Source organism: Pteropus alecto, unplaced genomic scaffold (genome assembly GCF_000325575.1).
Source record: "Pteropus alecto unplaced genomic scaffold, ASM32557v1 scaffold20, whole genome shotgun sequence".
In the NCBI taxonomy this organism is placed as follows: domain Eukaryota; kingdom Metazoa; phylum Chordata; class Mammalia; order Chiroptera; family Pteropodidae; genus Pteropus; species Pteropus alecto.
This window is the reverse complement of record NW_006436298.1, coordinates 21409056-21424464: the sequence shown is the minus strand read 5'-3', so window position 1 is coordinate 21424464 and position 15409 is coordinate 21409056. Positions and strand designations below refer to the sequence as shown.

Sequence of the window (15409 nt, the reverse complement as noted above, 5' to 3'; positions counted from 1 at the left end):
TTAATGTAGTAATGTAATTAACATTACCTAGGTTATAAATTTCAATAAAAATCCACATAAAATTGGAAAAGATTAAGACCATTTGTAAACTCCTGTCAATTTTCAACCAACAATGGCACTGAACATCTATTTTACATTCATCAGAGCTCTAGGGTGATGAAGATATATGAGAGATAAATAAAATGGTCTTTACTCTCAAAGGATTTGTAATTTAGTTCTTAGTGACAATTTTGTTTTGAATTGGTAGATAAAAGCCTTGTGTTTATTGATAACCTTTTTGAGAGATCCAAATTTTGTCAGACTCACAACTCTTTTGGATGATAAGATGGAGTGAATAAATAATCCTGAAAATGTTTACTGCTAACGAGGTCCTTATTTTATCAAGTGAACAAAGATTTGATATATCTATTTGAAACAACTCATTGTGGAAGAAGCCCTGACTAGCCAAGTGATCTCTGTGAACTTCTTTACCCTTAGAAAGGAAAAATATTGGTTCTGTCTTCTGGTGCTGGCAAGGAACACAAGAGATAACACACAAGTACACTCTGAGGACTTAGGTGCCATTTCTAAACAGATTTCTAAAGTATCAAAGAACCAAGCATTGAAACCAAGTAGTTAAATTTTAGGCAACAGCATAAAAATAAAATTTGACTACTTATTCAATCTTCTTTGACATTCTGCCTAATCATCTCTCCTATTTCCTATACAGTCCAAACTGCATAGGTTTTTCTAGAAGAAAAAGAGTTAATCACTATTCCAATGCCAAATTTTTTATAAAAATTATCTAAAGACTATTATAAATCTATCATATTTCTTATATGTAATCCTGACTTATAATCATTATGCTGAATATCAATCACACTTCAATTCAGAAATTATTTATTGTGCAAGTTCAAGGTAAAATTTACTGTGCCTGATACAGAAACACAGAAACATAAATACTAACTTATATTTGATATCTAGATGTTTACCATCTAGCAGAGATAATGCCATAAATTCTATAAAGTTAAATTTATTGTGTTAAGATGTACCTGAAAGTTGCACTTTTGAATAATTGTCAAAGCAAATACACTAATATTATTTTAATTTTTATCATTAGAAATAGAATGAGGACTAAAAGAAAAACAGCTTTTAGAGCTTGCTCATTGTTTATATGCCATAAAAACATATGTAATATATAAATAGATTTAAAATCAAATGAGCATACATTAGTAAAACAATCTCCTATTGAATTTAAAATACGAAGGAAATTCTGTATAGAATAATTCAGTTTTGAGAACTAGAAAATAGGAAGAGAGCTTTTTTCTGAGACAATTTAAGGAATGTATAAATTGTGATAAAAGTTAATAATAGCTGAGTAAAATTTTGAGAGCCAAATAGGAGTTTCCATGTTTTGCCTGAGTCTGTTCAATTTAAATCATTTAAAAAGATATCTATGTATAGGTATCTCACATAAACACCTATATCTTTATAGATGCTTGCTGTAGTAATTAATGAAAAATGAAGATTAGACTTCTAGGTAAAGACAAAAGGTCAAACATGCGTACTTGTGTTTGCTTCCTTCTGATAATTTTATCAAAATGATAAGGTTATTTCAAAAGAAGAGCAAACCCTTAAAGACAAATAGGACAGAAGAGAAGTCAACACAAGAAAATTTTAGCAAACATAGACATAGTAACTATCTATTAAAACTTTAGAAGGCACGCGGCCATTGCAGTACTTTGAGCTCCATAGACAGCGCTGGGATAGTGCGAGCCAGAGAGGCACTGGGCAATTCTGTGCTTGCTGAGGAAAAATAATGAAAGATGGGCAAAGGAGATTCCTAAAAAGCCACGAGGCGAAATGTCATCATATGCATTCTTTGTGAAAACTCACCGGGAGGAGCAAAAGAAGAAGCAACTGGATGCTTCAGTCAACTCCTCAGAGTTTTCTAAGAAGTGCTCAGAGAAGTAGAAGACCAGGTACGCTAAAGAGAAAGGAAAATTTGAAGACATGGCAAAGGCGGACGAGGCCCACTATGAAAGAGAAATGAAAACTTACATTCCTCCTAAAGGGGAAGCAAAGAGAATCCCAATGCATCCAAGGAGTCTCCTTCGTTCTTTTTCTTGTTTTGTTCTCAGCATCGCCCAAAAATCAAAGGAGAGCATCCTGGCCTATCCATTGGTGATGTTGCAAAGAAGCTGGGAGAGATGTGTAATAACACTGCTGCAGGTGACAAAGCAGCTTTGTGAAAAAGAAGGCTGCTGCTAAGCTGAAAGAAAAATATGAAAAGGATATTGCTGCATAACAAGCTAAAGGAAAGCCTGACATGGCAAAAAAAAAAAAAAAAAAAAAAAAGAAAAAGAAAAAAGTGTTGTGAGGTCAAGAAATGCAAGAAAATGAAGGAAGAGAAGGAAGACAAGGAAGATGATAATGGATGTTAGTTCTAGCGCAGTTACTCCCCTATAAACAATTCACTCTTTTTAAAAAGAAAAAAATTGAGGCTGTGTAAGATTTGTTTTTAAACTGTACAGCAGGGGTCCCCAATCCCCAGGCCACAGACAAGTACCGGTTGGTGGCCTGTTAGGAACCAGGACACACAGCAAAAGGTGAGTGGCAGGCACGTGAAGCTTCATTTGTGTTTGCAGCCATTCCCCAGCGCTAGCATCATCACCTCGCTCCACCCCAGATCATCAGGCATAAGATTCTCATAGGAGCATGGGTCTGTGGTGCCAAAAAGGTTGAGGATCGCTGCTGCAGAGTGTCTTTTTTTGTATAGTTAACACACTACCGAATGTGTCTTTAGATAGCCTTGTCCTGGTAGTATTTCAGTAGCCACTGACCTTGCCTGGTACAGTATGGGGGTTGTAAATTGGCATAGAAACTCAAAACAGGTTCTTGTTGGTGCACATCACAAATTAGTCATATATAGGGATGGTAGTTTTTCATCTTTGGTTGTCTCTGATGCAGTTTATATGAAATAATTGTTGTTCTGTTAACAGAATACCACTCTGTAATTGCAAAAAAAAAAAAAAAAGTGCTGTTGTTTTGTTGACATTCTGAATGCTTCTATGGAGATACAATTTTTTTATTAGAAAAAAACTTTAGAAAGCAATTTTGCAGAAAGTCAAGAAACAAATTAATTTATATTTCAGATTTCCTAAAGGCTCAAATCATTGGCTTTTGAATTAGGTGCTTTTGAACTATGGTAGATGTGAGGCTATCAACAGGAGAATAAATTGAAAGCATTTGTAAGGTGTTGGAATCCTCCCCACCACAGAACTCTTCCTCTACTCTGTATAACGGATCAATTGTGCATCTCCAACTAGGGCAGAGGATTGCATGCTTATTCTAGAGAAGATCTTTGAAAAGAACACTAGGCAAAACCAAAGCTAGAGCTACTATGTTAAAAACAATGGAATTAAGTGAATTTTAACAAACAGAATTCTGAGAATAGCCATCTTGTCTTCTCACAATTAGTTCCTAGAATGCTCACTTCTGGCTTCTACTTTCTAGGCCCAGCAATGGAAAAGTCACCTCTGGAGAATCTAATCAGCCAAACAGACCTAAAGATCCTGACATTAGGGTTTCTTCAATCAAATGGTCACCCAAATTACCCACCAAGAGCAAGCCCTTCTCAACATATGGCACCCAGAAGTGCTTAGAGCTTCTCATCAGCTTTCTAGTCCCCTATCTCTTAGAAAACCAAAGGCCGTTCAACATCTGCAGAGAGCCTCTGATGTGAAAGACAGAGATGGACATAAGCAGATAAAAAGCTACATTAAAGAGATGGATGTAGGCGAGGGAAGAAAATGGAAATACTATCTTTCATATCCCAGACAGACATGAGAGAATACTGTAGCCGTAAAATTAGAACAGGGTGATTTATCTATCTATCTATCTATCTATCTATCTATCTATCTATCTATCTATCATCTATCATCTATCAATCATCTATCATTTATCTATCATCACCTGTCCATCCATCTCTAAAGAAAAAAACATGCTCCTAAAAATTCAAATTATGAGAGTAAAATTTTTTTAAAAAATTAAAGTATGGAAAGATAGATAAGTTGAGGAAATCTCTCTGAAAGTAAAGCAAAAAGACAATGAGAGAATAGAATAGTAAGAGAGAAAAAAATTAGAAATCAGAGGACTAAAGGACTAATCCAAGAAGTCCAATATCTGAATAACAGGAATTTTAGAAAGTGAAATAAGATAAAATAGAAGAAAATAATCAAATAAGTAAACCAACTGCCTGTAGAACTGAAAGCTATAAATCTCCCCGTTAAAAGGGACTACCAAGTACCCAGTACAAAGATTTCTAAAGATTTCTAAATCTTTCTATGTTTTTTGTTTGTTTGTTTGTTTTGTTTTTGTTTTTGTTTTTGGTGGGGGTGGTAATTTCTTCTGGATAATATGCTTATATGGCTGCTTCTTGATTTTGCAGCTTTAGGCATTACCTATTAACTTCCTACTGTAGTGGTTGTGGATTTAGTTGATGTTTCACCATTACCATCTTCATTTCTATCTCTCTTCTCATCTTCACATCCACCTCATACAAGTATATTGTAATATTCAGTAATTACATTATTATGCCTGTGTAAAAGCTATTCATGAGCATGAGCCATGTAGCATTTTATAATTTCTTTCTTTCCTGCATAATCTTTTGTTTCCTTAGAGCAAATCCTTGTCTTGTTTCTTCATTTGTGAAATTGAAAAGTTCATGGTCTGACCTATTTCAGGTAGATTTAAACACTGTCATCAAGAAGGATCTCTCCTCTTTGATCTGCTCTGCTTTCTTCTGAGTTACCTTTATTCCTAGGCAGGCCTTCCCAGCAAGCAGAATCTAGGCAGCTCCAAACTTACACTAGCAGTTTAGAAACCTTAGCAGATAAAGGGAGCCTTTTTCTCAACAGCTCCAGAAAGAGAACTAACCTCTTGCCTAAAAGATGTACTACTCTTTTTTGCTTTCCTGAGTCACCACTTTAGCAGGAAGTGGTGTCAATTTTATCTCAGTCTCGTGGATTGAGAATGAGGGAAGTCTGGGCAAATAAATTAGGCTTAGAAAATTTCAATGTATTTTACATTTGCATCTATAACTATAGAAAACTTCAAACTCAAAAAAATTCTAGAACTGTACGGGCTAGAAAGGACAAGAATTAATTGAGTCCATTCCTCTGATTTAATCTTGGTCATAATCACATTACTCTAGATTGAACACGAAAATACACTAACGTTGAGCTACATAAATGATGCCTGCCTTTGGTTAAAGCAGCACGATATAATTCTGGTTTTCAAGTTTAAAATCATCAGGGGATAACAGCATTATTATTTTAAAGCTAATTTGGTGATTTTGTACTGATATTCAAAGGGCAGAAATTAATATATAAATCAAAATTAAGATCATATGGATTTACGGCATCTTTTAATATCACAAACATGTTTTTATACAGTTCAGTTGGTCTTTCAAATGTTGGACTTAATATTATTTTTGATGTGTTTTGTGGCCTACACAACCTGTTAAGTGAGGCAACCATCGACTGTATAAAATGTAATATTTAGGCTCCTCTACCACATGTGAGTCTTTAGTCAAACAATTTCTGTTTGGTAGAAATAACTACAATTTTGATTTCCAAGGGAGCAAGTCCATCTTAATATTTTTCCTTTTTTTGGTAATGTATTTTTTTTTCCAGCAAATCAAAAGTCCTTAGCTATACTTAAAATACATTGTACTATAAGAAGGATCAAACATGTTGATTTAAAAAAAATACTAACATATCAAGAATAGTTTCAAGAATGGACAGTTCTGCAGAGACTCTCTTAGTACTGCCATATGCTGATTTTTAGTATTATCATGTTTATATTTGTTTCAGAATTCTTTTGTTATCTCCCTGCAGTGTGACTACATTTATATGTAAATTTACAAGCAAAACTGCTCATTTTGCATTTATTTATCAGTATTAGAGGACTATAGATTATGACATTACAACCCTGTCATTTGCAAATAGCGATAATAATAGGTAACATTAATCCTCACAAAACCCCTATAAGTTAGACGGTATTATTATTCTCAGTATACTAATGAGGAAGATGAAAAAAAGATGGAAACTTACCCAGGGAATTACTAAGCTAGTCTGAACCCAAAGCCTATACAAGGTAATAAATTGTAACAGCATTGGATGGTTTGTGACAGCCTGCCTATTTCTAGTGTACAATACCTGAAGAAGAAAGACACCACCATGCATTTTGAATGGCATATGTAATAAGCCATGAGGTCTATAATTTGACAAAATGTCGTAGTTATGATTGTTTGTAAGTGGAATAGACTACTCACTGAGTCCAACTGCTTAGGACTATATTTATAAAAATGATAAGCTGGTAAGTATCACAGCTTACCATGAAAAAAGTCTTTCTACAATTATGGAGAGAATATTCTTTTAGTGTACTGTCATTCATTTTCTCTCTTTTGCCACACTACCTCCCCTTCCAATCTTTATTCTTTTAAAATTTTTAAAAATATTTTATCATAAAATATATTAAGTATACAAATAGTATGGAGAATAACATAACATATTTGTACTCATCATTTAACTCCATCAAGTTCTAACACATTGCTATACTTGCTAATCTTTTTTTACGATTCGTTTAAATTATGTGATAGATTAGACAGTTTAAATAGGATATAGAACATATTTGTATGGCTTAAAGAGCAGCAAAATGAATACTCATGTACTCTCTGGCAAACCAACTCCTTATTCTGCATCATAGCCCTGTTCCATAGTCCACATTACTATGAATCAGATCACTTGCTTTATAACAGAAGACGATCTCTAAACTTAGTCTTTATCTCAAAAGAGATATAAAATACATCTAAAAACATACACAGATATACAAAGAAGTTACATTTAAATTTAAATATATGAGTATTTATGAAGCATAAAGGAGAAGAATTAGATCTAACTGGGGGAAAGGGAAACCTATGACGTGAGGTGAACATACCCAGGCAACTGTGGCAGTATACCCAGCCTTGTTGTCCTCATTCACCCCTCAGCTTCATGCTGACAAAACATTCACTCTCTCTGCTTGGCAGCTGGAACATTTTTAGCAGCCTTGGAGTCCAGACATGTACACATTTATCCCCTGAATACTATTCCTGATTGACAGTCCTTAAAATGGAAATTTCTGGAAATTTGGTCAGATATAAATATAATGTCTCATCAGAAAGAATTAAAAAGAAAAGCATATTGGTCCTTTTTCCAGCCAATGTTACTCAACTGCATTCCTCTGCAATACAGCTTTGAAAGTTCATGGGGCTAAGCATGGATTTTTCCACTGAATGAGAAATCTGAACTCTAATGTTAATCTCTTTTTCAATAACATCAAATGGTAGGGAGCAGCATCACCATCTTTGAAGACACAGTGGTGAAGTTAGCTACTACAGAGAAACAACTTTATCTGCAGAGGAACTGAACTTAGAGAAAAAGGGAGCATCTATTTTTTGTTTTTCTTCTTTTTGCTTGATACAATTTAGTAGAGTAGCACAAGTTTGTAGCTGCAGATCTCTCGACCACTGTATTTGACAGTTGCCCTACAAAGTCACCCAATCTTTCTTTCTATTCTCTTTCCCCTGTAGGTTTTTTCTCACACACCCCCATTCCACGTCTTCTGTGTGTATTTTGATAAGTTGAGTCTATGATTTCCATGAAAATGCAAAAGGGCAAGTGCAACTAAGACACATAGAGGGCAAAGTAAGAATTCTACTAGGTGTCACACAAGAGAAAATATAATGTAAGAAAGGGGAACCATCGAAACATCAACATTTAAGGAGAAGGTAAAATGAGAAAAGCGTTCAAAGGAAATTTCATATTCTACCCTTAAAATCCGGGGAAAAGGCTATAGTAATAGAATCTGAAAAATATGTTATTTTCCTCTAAATGGTTATAAAGTGCTTTGAATTTTTAGTTTTAAAAAATCTGCATATCAGTTCTAACTAGTTGCACATCACAATCTTTCTTTCCACATGTATAAAATGAAGATAATAATTCTAGAATTACGAGAATAAACATTTTCAAAATGAAAAGTATAATTAAGTTCAGTCTTCTTTGAATTAGACTAACAAAAATTTTAAACTAGTGACTGATGGAAAAATTCGGCTAGTCTGTGAGAAAATCATGTTTTAAAAATTTGGGGTGACAGGCTAATCAAATTAAATTTTTTTTCCAATTCTCAGATAATTTTATGAGAGATGTGTAGATGGAAATAATTAAATAAGTTAATGCTTGTCTAAAAACGCAATGGAAAATTTATAAAAAAATATGTTTTGGTATATCTCCAATTCATAGTTCAAGTACTTAATAGTTGAAATTAAAATATCTCATATATTTCTAGTAAGTGTGAAAATAATCTTTTCTGAATATTCTCCTCATCTCCCACTCAGCACATGCAATATCCTGTGTGTATGGCTTGTATCTGCATGCCACTATTAGTGATACTTATTCAGAGGCCACTTTCTACTCTCTTCTATGCACATACAGGGACAGCAGTTGGAAGGTCTTGCATATCTGTGCAATGACAAAAAATTGTTTGTGTGAGTTCATGTGTAATTTACAAGCATGAAATTGAACTTAATGTATTGTGCAATATTTTGGAAGTTTAAAATGTTGCTATTTTTAAACTTAGTTTGCCGGGATTGTCAAAACATGTTACTGGGAATTTTGCATAAAATTTTCAAAATAGCTCATTTTGAGTTATCTTCAAGGAAAACACTTTTCTCCTTCAACAATAAAAATTACCCAACATCATTATAATTAAACATTGTTATGTTTATAATATTTGTAATGTTAATCGTGCGCTGGCTTGCTGATAATGAACTGGCTAGTTTTTCTGTATAGGGATGCCAAGAATAAAATTTCCTAAGGCCTTTACCACTCGAAAAATAATAGCTTTTATTAGTTAAGAACGTATTTGGGGGGCATCTGAATATCATGAATTTGTAAAAGTCTTTAGTTCTTTGTTTTGAAGTGTAAATTTATCATTAATAATCTTTATTACTGATACTAAAAAATGATTGAAACTTGGCAGTTGTCTTGTTTATAGTCCAGATTCCAGATGCAAATATTTTATGTTCAACCTCAATTATAACCCAAAAAGCTGCCTGAAACAGTTAAAAAAATTTTTCACAGGTCAAATTCTGTGTGCCTTCCAGTGCGATGTGAAGAAGCATGTCATGTCAATGTTGTGTTAGAGCTCACACAAACTGACTCATGAGAACCAACTAGGAGCACATCTTTCCAGCTCTACTTTCAGTGACGTCATATTGACAGTTTGAAATCAGCCATGGCAGGAGTATTTATACCACAGAAATGTGTAAACACTATAAATTAGATCTTCTTACGCTACAGAACCAGCTGTTAGACATTTTCCAGCAAACCACTACTTAGGTGAAGAAGAAAAAACAGAAACATGGATGTGGTTTTGGTTGTAGGAAGGCAATAGAATTTAGAAGTGGAGTTCACAGTGACTAGTCAGATTTAATATTGGAAAATATTAAAAATATTATATACTTGAAGAATATTTTCATCTTTTGTGAGGTCAATTCGTTTTAGAAAATTTGGAAGCAGCCTGCTATGAATTTTAAGTTACAGGAAGTCATGAGGAACCTAGTATGTTTATAAAAGGGATAGGCAATGTGATCAAATGAGTATCTAATTAAGTACCTATGTTCTAGTCTACTCCAGGTTATCCTAACTTGAAACAAGAACAGTCTTTCCTAGAATGTTCAGCAAAACCTGACATGAAGGGCAAAAAGACCTTCAAATGTAGGGTGTATTTTTTTATACTCTGGAAAGTAAAATGCAGGTAAATAGGCAAGGACCAGTGTATTATATACTCCACTTTGTAGAGCCAGCAAAAGCTAGTTTTCACTTCTGAGTAATGAAAATAGACAAAGTTCTAAGATGTTAAAACTTGACTCCAGTTGAGTTCCACTGCAGAACTTTACATAGAACAACTCATTTTTATTGTTATTGTAGCTCATCTTCAATATACAATTTGATCGATTATATACAAAATATAGAACCAGTTATTTTCAATATAATATAAACTCATAGGGAATCCTTATATATAAATATTTACAACTAATAAACAGATGTATATCAAATATGTGAAGCCACTGTGATATCGAGATAAGTGGGTCTATTCTTGTAATTACAATTTATTATCAACCAATACTCCATCTTCCCTTCCTTGGATTATTTTTTCTCTATGCACTTATCACCATATGTCACACTATATATTTTTCTGATTGTTCTTATATTGCCTATTTTCATCTACTAGAATGTGCAGACTATTGTAGGCAAGGGGCTTTTCTGTTTGTTCATTATTTTATCTCCACTGCTATGTACTCTCACTGGCTGGTACATGATAGATAATGAATATTTGCTGAATAAATGAATTAATTAACACCAAGATTGGTGGAGAAGTTTCAACGATTGAAATTTTCAAAATTCTACTCCACTTGAGACTTCACAGTAACCATTAAAATCAGTAACAGAGAAGATACACAGACAACCTGGCATAAAAAAAGTTACTCATTTGTACCTAGTTTACTAAGCATTGTAGTAAGTAAGCAGTTTTCAGATATGTTTCAGATATATCTCAACTCAGTACAAAGAAGTAAGATAATATCTTGCTAGCATTTTAGCTAATAAGAAATGATAACTTTCCAGAGTCAGAGGAGGTTATCATTAACTAACTTGATTTTAAGGAACAAACTCAGTCATTCTTTAAATAGGACATAGGACACTTTTCAACAATTAAATGCAATAGGATGGGTTTCCTTCCTTATTTTAAAGATCCATGTTCTCACTAGGAGCTTCTTTAAAAACATTTAAAGGTCATCTCGGAAAAATTTGTTTCCATATAGATATGATTTCATTTTCAACAACTGTCCATATTTAGTTATGCTTATAGTTCTTATATTATAAAGAAAACATAAGGAATCATTTTAGATCTGTAGAAACAAGTTAAGAGAAAATTGTAACTAATTAGCAGATATGGATCAGATGGTGGGAAGAGAGTCAATTTAGATGAATTTAGATGATCTAGATTTACAATGTATGGTATTAAAATCCTTTAGAGCTCTACGACTATGCCACCCTGAACAAGCCCAATCTGTCTGATCTTGGAAGATAAGCAGGGTCAGGCCTGGTTAGTACTTGGATGGGAGACCACCTAGGAAGTCCAGGTGCTATAGGCTTAAAAAAATAAAAAATAAGGGATTGTAAGCTGACAAGGTCCTTGCAATCTGTGAGGTCAACCTAGGGTTGCCTCACCTAAAAAATTTAATAAATAAAATAAAATCCACTAGAGAATAGTTTATGTCTTTCATTTGGCTTTGATTATATAAAGCTAGTAGTAAATAAAACTATAGTTCTTTCTTATATATTTTTAAATTATGTGTGTATGTGTCAGGTTGAAATCACTTAACTATTACCAAAAAGCCTCCATCTGTTAGTCTGATAGTGAGTTCCTTGGAGGGCAATGACTTTGTCATCCATAACATCTAACATAAATCAGAGACCATAATCAGTTCTCAATAAATTTTTATGGAATGAACATTGCATAACTGGTTTTATAACAAAGTGTCTTTGTAGCTAGGTGTATAGCTTTGATTTGAGAGCTAGACCAGTCTGGTCTCTAAAACCCATTTTCCTCACTTATCTCCCTTTATTCTGTTTGCTCTATGAGAGAAATGTAGAATCTAAAGTCAACAAAGGAAATAGAGATGTACAAAATAGTATTTTTAATACAAAAGTCCATGAGATCTTTAAGAAGAGTCCAAGTACAATTTGATTGAAAAGTTTTCTGTGAGCAAAGCATTTTCCCAAGGTCAGGAGAGTTCAAAGAACACAACAAACTTTGAGGAACATGCCAATGAATTTTGTAGAAGTTGTTTTTGTGTGTGTATAAAGAGACAGGGCTTGGCCAGTCATTCTGGTCTCCAGATGGTCACAGGATGCAGCCAGTAATGACCATGGAATATCCTGAAACAGATGATTAGTTTAATCTAGTAACATAGTCTTATTTGTTTGCTTGTAAGAGAGAATTTGTCAAAAATGTTGACTCTGTTCTCTATCATTTCTACTACCACCCAGGCTAAGTGACCATTGTTTTTCAGATGGATTATTGTAATAACTTCCTAAGTAGTTGCCTCTTTAACAATCTTGCTTCTCTGAAATTTATTCAGACTATAGTTGTAGAGATCATTTTAAAACCTAATTTGGGTATTGTCACTTCCAGCCTTAGAAAAATTCTGGGATTCCCATTGTAATTAGAATAGAATGCAAAAATTTTTACTGTAGCCTAAAACGCCTTGTTTGATTAGGACCCCACCTTCTTCTAATGTTTTTTATGCCATTGTCCCTTGGTCCCCAGTATTCCAGCCACACTGAGCTCTTGTGAGTCCTCAAAATCCTCAAACTCCTTCTTTTCTTAGGGCCTTCCTATGTGCTCTTTCCTTCCTCTGGAACATTCTTCTTCACAATTCAGTGTTATGCATACTATTCTAGATATCTCTTTAAGGGTGTTAGGAGACAGTCGTCAATGGTTACTTTTATCTGCCCAGGCTGGTAACTGTTCATGACAAAGGCAATTCTGAAACTTGAAAATGAGTTAGCATTCCTAGGCAGACAAAACTGTCATCTCAGCAGAAGAACCAAAAGTGTAATCTCAGTGGAGGGAACAGAATAGATAAAAATACAGAAGGCAAAAATCCATTTGGCATAGAAATAGCAGTACCATTTGTTAAAATAACAAGACTAAGGATGAAGTTTTGAGAGAAAGATGCTCTCTGCTTGGACATATTGAGTTTGATTTATCTGGGACAACAAGATAGAGAAGGATAGAGAATAGGCAACTGGGTACATGGGGAGGAAAGAATATGGGATGGATAGATAAAAGGCAGGGAAGGACATATAGATCTAGGAGTTATCAGTACACACAATTTCATAGGAAAATATTGTAGAGTAATAAAAAAGAAACACCTACATTTAAATAGCAGGCACCTGTAAAGATGACAAAGAAGGCGTAGTCAGAGAAATTGTATCTGGAAACAAGGAAGACAAGAGTTTCAAGACGGAAGTGGTCCACAGCAGAAACACAGTGGATGATTTAATTAAGGTGAGAACTGAAAGGAGCAGAGGATTTGGAAAAGTCTTTGATGAGTTTTGCCAGGGCAATGTGAACAACGGAGATACAAGGAACGTAGCTGGAGATTGAGGAGAAATTGGGATATAAAGAATTGTAGCCAAAGATTGAAGATGATGCTTTTGTGGAGCTTGGCTGTGAAAAAGGGGGGGTGGGGGGGGTAGAGGAATAGGGCGGCCAGTTGTGAAATGGGTGGGGAGTTAAGAAAGCGGGTTTTGCTTACATTTCTTTTATAGTTGTGAGACTAAATATGATTTACATACAAGGGAAGGAGGGCGATACTGAAATATGTTTTTTGATGAAAAAATTTATTAAGCAAAATATTGCAAGAGACTGTAGGGGATCCCCTTCTGAATCAAGAATTAACTTTTAACCTACTCAGAAGGAGCAGACTCCTGAGATGAGAGGAAAAGAGAAATGAGTCATGGGCTGGTTATACATTCGTTCACTGCAATTCTCCTCTGTGAGGTAGGAGATGTGGCCATGGCTAAGAGGCTGGAGAATGTGAAAAGGAACTACTTGATCTCATTAACTTTACTGACATATCTGATGGTGCAAAACCATAGTGGTTTTATATGTCAAGGGTTCATGGTTATGAGGACTGACTTACACATAAAATAAAATATTCAGAGCTGTGACATTTTTACAGATGTTTGCACATGGCCTGGTCTAGTCTCTCCCAGACCAGAAATAGGGATGCAAGGCCAGAGGAGGAAGTTTGAAGGTCAAGGATGTAAAAGTAGCAGGGACATCAAATGAGATCCCCTCTAAGTCTGCACATCAGACTGTCGGGTGATTGATTCGTCTTTAATGTAGGCCTTGACACTATCTTCTTTTTGTCATTAAGAGCACATTTAGGAATCACCACAGTTCTAGGCACCATCTGATAATGCTTGACTGTACCTCATATTTGAGCTTATAAACATTTTCAAATAACCATTTAATTTTGAGAGGAATGAGAACTTTTGGGGGAGGGATGGTATACAGAATTTTCTATTGTAAAAATAAATAGACATGCTGCCCTTAGAGTTCTCACTAGTAAATAATAATTATTACATTAAAAAAAAATACATTTATCCAATGTATTTACCATATGTTTGATAGGTACATTTAGTTTAAATCAACAGTTTATAGCTATGAACATACATATGAATGTATATGTGAACATATAATTATCTCCTACTTTTAGGGTACTAAAACTTCTTTCAGTGTAGCATAATTTTTTAATCTTAGTTTTTGTTATTTTGTCTTTTTCTTCCCCTTGCTTCTAGATTCTTGCCTTTGCCTGTGTTATCCTGCTGAGTTAGTAGCATTCTGGACACAGAGCAAGCACTGGATAAATACCTGCTGATTGACTGACCCAAATCCCAAAGCAGGATGCTCCAGTCACAGGGTCAAATCAGGAAAATGACATTGCCAATTTAAACTTGTTTTCCCGGTTGCTTCAAGCCACCCATTCTTAGCTAAGCAGTGTGTGTGAGTAAACTGCCCTGTAGCACTGCTCACAGTGGCTGTGCTTTCAGTCTTAGGAGTGTAGGAAGACGTATTTACTAAAGTATAGAAATCTCTAGCTGGGCTTTTCTTTTGTCTCCAGCTGCTAATCTTAATTGCGCTGTCAATTTAAATGCATTAGAAGTACACACCTTTTCTCTTCCTTCTGCTCACCCCGCCCCCACCTCCTCCTTCTTTACTATAGATAGCTTCATTATCAGAAACAAAAATTCTTGGGATGAGGCCAATGAGTGAAAAGCTATAACATAGAATGAAAAATGTTCAAGGCAACTATATTTGAACACCTATTTTTTTTATAGTTCATTAAAAGTAATTTTTAGATGTTTCTACCATAAAAAGTAAGCTGAGGATTTTCCCTTTCTAAATATTCTGGCAAAACCACACTATGTTTTTTCTGCAGTGTTGTACTTTTAGCCATTTGATTTAAAATGCTATTAATTTTTTCTAGAAAATTTTTTAAATATTCTTTTTAATATGTAGTTTTAAAAACTTTCTTGTTTCATGTACAGATTTGTTTTGAACCAGGAACAGCTTTTAAAAAACAATGTCCCATAGGCTAGAATTTTCATAGGAATGTTTCTAGACTACAATGGTATAGGAGACAGACTAGATTCTTACCCTCATGGGGTTTATCTTCCTGTGGGGGAAGATATTTTGGAAAAACAAGTAAAATGATAAATATATAATTTTATATGGGGATAAACATCAC

The 15409-nt window shown here is 34.4% G+C and overlaps 2 pseudogenes; both read left to right on the top strand.

Annotated features, from left to right (window-relative positions):
• Positions 1-13260, top strand: part of LOC102890497 — a 20314-nt pseudogene extending 7054 nt beyond the window's left edge.
• LOC112480963 lies at positions 11122-11239 on the top strand (annotated as a pseudogene).
• Positions 13261-15409: the final 2149 nt, after the last annotated feature.